The sequence below is a fragment of the Siphateles boraxobius genome, unplaced genomic scaffold, assembly GCF_051911475.1.
Source record: "Siphateles boraxobius isolate OS27281-9 unplaced genomic scaffold, OSU_SipBor_1 456, whole genome shotgun sequence".
NCBI lineage: Eukaryota > Metazoa > Chordata > Actinopteri > Cypriniformes > Leuciscidae > Siphateles > Siphateles boraxobius.
In genome coordinates this window covers 1-2,500 of record NW_027509093.1, presented here as the reverse complement: position 1 = coordinate 2,500, position 2,500 = coordinate 1, and the positions used below count along the sequence as shown (strand labels likewise).

At 40.7% G+C, this 2,500-nt stretch overlaps 6 non-coding genes and 1 pseudogene across 6 annotated transcripts in view; all 7 read right to left on the bottom strand.

Moving 5' to 3' along the window:
- Nucleotides 1-25, bottom strand: part of LOC143709618 (5S ribosomal RNA) — a 119-nt gene extending 94 nt beyond the window's left edge. The window contains exon 1 of the ribosomal RNA XR_013194346.1: nt 1-25. This exon is cut by the window's left edge and continues 94 nt beyond it. This is a non-coding gene — a ribosomal RNA (5S ribosomal RNA).
- A 371-nt stretch (nt 26-396) lies between these two features.
- Nucleotides 397-515, bottom strand: LOC143709616 (5S ribosomal RNA). The gene has a single exon (XR_013194345.1). It is a non-coding gene; the product is annotated as a 5S ribosomal RNA (ribosomal RNA).
- Nucleotides 516-677: 162 nt separating this feature from the next.
- Nucleotides 678-796, bottom strand: LOC143709615 (5S ribosomal RNA). The gene has a single exon (XR_013194344.1). It is a non-coding gene; the product is annotated as a 5S ribosomal RNA (ribosomal RNA).
- A 362-nt stretch (nt 797-1,158) lies between these two features.
- On the bottom strand, nt 1,159-1,277 carry LOC143709614 (5S ribosomal RNA). Its single transcript, XR_013194343.1, has one exon. It is a non-coding gene; the product is annotated as a 5S ribosomal RNA (ribosomal RNA).
- A 162-nt stretch (nt 1,278-1,439) lies between these two features.
- Nucleotides 1,440-1,558, bottom strand: LOC143709594 (5S ribosomal RNA). The gene has a single exon (XR_013194326.1). It is a non-coding gene; the product is annotated as a 5S ribosomal RNA (ribosomal RNA).
- Nucleotides 1,559-1,920: 362 nt separating this feature from the next.
- On the bottom strand, nt 1,921-2,039 carry LOC143709613 (5S ribosomal RNA). Its single transcript, XR_013194342.1, has one exon. It is a non-coding gene; the product is annotated as a 5S ribosomal RNA (ribosomal RNA).
- A 362-nt stretch (nt 2,040-2,401) lies between these two features.
- LOC143709603 (5S ribosomal RNA) lies at nt 2,402-2,500 on the bottom strand (annotated as a pseudogene; the record flags this gene model as incomplete).

The following is a 2,500-nucleotide window of genomic DNA, read 5'->3' as shown; positions in this document are numbered from 1 at the left end:
TGCCCAAGGTGGTATGGCCGTAAGCTAAAACTGCTGCCAAAATTGGGCTATTTAAAAGGTTAGACCATTAGTGAAGAAAACTAAGAACAACTTTTGAAAAAACTCAAGCTCTTTCATGCTTTCTGAAGAATCTCAGAGACTTTTTAAGGCTTTTTGAAGAAGCTCAGGGACTCTTTTTTTTTTTTCTTAAAAAAGCTTACAACACCTAGTATTCCCATGCGGCCTCCCATCCAAGTACTAACCAGGCCTTATTTAAAAGCTTAGACCATTAGTGAAGAAGACTAAGAAGAACTTTTGAAAAAACTCAAACTCTTTCATGCTTTCTGAAGAATCTCAGAGACTTTTTAAGGCTTTTTGAAGCTCAGGCACTCTTTTTTTTTTTTTTTTTTTTTTAAAAGCTTACAGCACCTGGTATTCCCAGGCGGTCTCCCATCCAAGTACTAACCAGGCCCGACCCTGCTTAGCTTCCGAGATCAGACGAGATCGGGCGTGCCCAAGGTGGTATGGCCGTAAGCTAAAACTGCTGCCAAAATTGGGCTATTTAAAAGGTTAGACCATTAGTGAAGAAAACTAAGAACAACTTTTGAAAAAACTCAAACTCTTTCATGCTTTCTGAAGAATCTCAGAGACTTTTTAAGGCTTTTTGAAGCTCAGGCACTCTTTTTTTTTTTTTAAAAAGCTTACAGCACCTGGTATTCCCAGGCGGTCTCCCATCCAAGTACTAACCAGGCCCGACCCTGCTTAGCTTCCGAGATCAGACGAGATCGGGCGTGCCCAAGGTGGTATGGCCGTAAGCTAAAACTGCTGCCAAAATTGGGCTATTTAAAAGGTTAGACCATTAGTGAAGAAAACTAAGAACAACTTTTGAAAAAACTCAAGCTCTTTCATGCTTTCTGAAGAATCTCAGAGACTTTTTAAGGCTTTTTGAAGAAGCTCAGGGACTCTTTTTTTTTTTCTTAAAAAAGCTTACAACACCTAGTATTCCCATGCGGCCTCCCATCCAAGTACTAACCAGGCCTTATTTAAAAGCTTAGACCATTAGTGAAGAAGACTAAGAAGAACTTTTGAAAAAACTCAAACTCTTTCATGCTTTCTGAAGAATCTCAGAGACTTTTTAAGGCTTTTTGAAGCTCAGGCACTCTTTTTTTTTTTTTTAAAAGCTTACAGCACCTGGTATTCCCAGGCGGTCTCCCATCCAAGTACTAACCAGGCCCGACCCTGCTTAGCTTCCGAGATCAGACGAGATCGGGCGTGCCCAAGGTGGTATGGCCGTAAGCTAAAACTGCTGCCAAAATTGGGCTATTTAAAAGGTTAGACCATTAGTGAAGAAAACTAAGAACAACTTTTGAAAAAACTCAAACTCTTTCATGCTTTCTGAAGAATCTCAGAGACTTTTTAAGGCTTTTTGAAGCTCAGGCACTCTTTTTTTTTTTTTTAAAAGCTTACAGCACCGGGTATTCCCAGGCGGTCTCCCATCCAAGTACTAACCAGGCCCGACCCTGCTTAGCTTCCGAGATCAGACGAGATCGGGCGTGCCCAAGGTGGTATGGCCGTAAGCGAAAACTGCTGCCAAAATTGGGCTATTTAAAAGGTTAGACCATTAGTGAAGAAAACTAAGAACAACTTTTGAAAAAACTCAAGCTCTTTCATGCTTTCTGAAGAATCTCAGAGACTTTTTAAGGCTTTTTGAAGAAGCTCAGGGACTCTTTTTTTTTTTTCTTAAAAAAGCTTACAACACCTAGTATTCCCATGCGGCCTCCCATCCAAGTACTAACCAGGCCTTATTTAAAAGCTTAGACCATTAGTGAAGAAGACTAAGAAGAACTTTTGAAAAAACTCAAACTCTTTCATGCTTTCTGAAGAATCTCAGAGACTTTTTAAGGCTTTTTGAAGCTCAGGCACTCTTTTTTTTTTTTTAAAAGCTTACAGCACCTGGTATTCCCAGGCGGTCTCCCATCCAAGTACTAACCAGGCCCGACCCTGCTTAGCTTCCGAGATCAGACGAGATCGGGCGTGCCCAAGGTGGTATGGCCGTAAGCTAAAACTGCTGCCAAAATTGGGCTATTTAAAAGGTTAGACCATTAGTGAAGAAAACTAAGAACAACTTTTGAAAAAACTCAAGCTCTTTCATGCTTTCTGAAGAATCTCAGAGACTTTTTAAGGCTTTTTGAAGAAGCTCAGGGACTCTTTTTTTTTTTTCTTAAAAAAGCTTACAACACCTAGTATTCCCATGCGGCCTCCCATCCAAGTACTAACCAGGCCTTATTTAAAAGCTTAGACCATTAGTGAAGAAGACTAAGAAGAACTTTTGAAAAAACTCAAACTCTTTCATGCTTTCTGAAGAATCTCAGAGACTTTTTAAGGCTTTTTGAAGCTCAGGCACTCTTTTTTTTTTTTTAAAAGCTTACAGCACCTGGTATTCCCAGGCGGTCTCCCATCCAAGTACTAACCAGGCCCGACCCTGCTTAGCTTCCGAGATCAGACGAGATCGGGCGTGCCC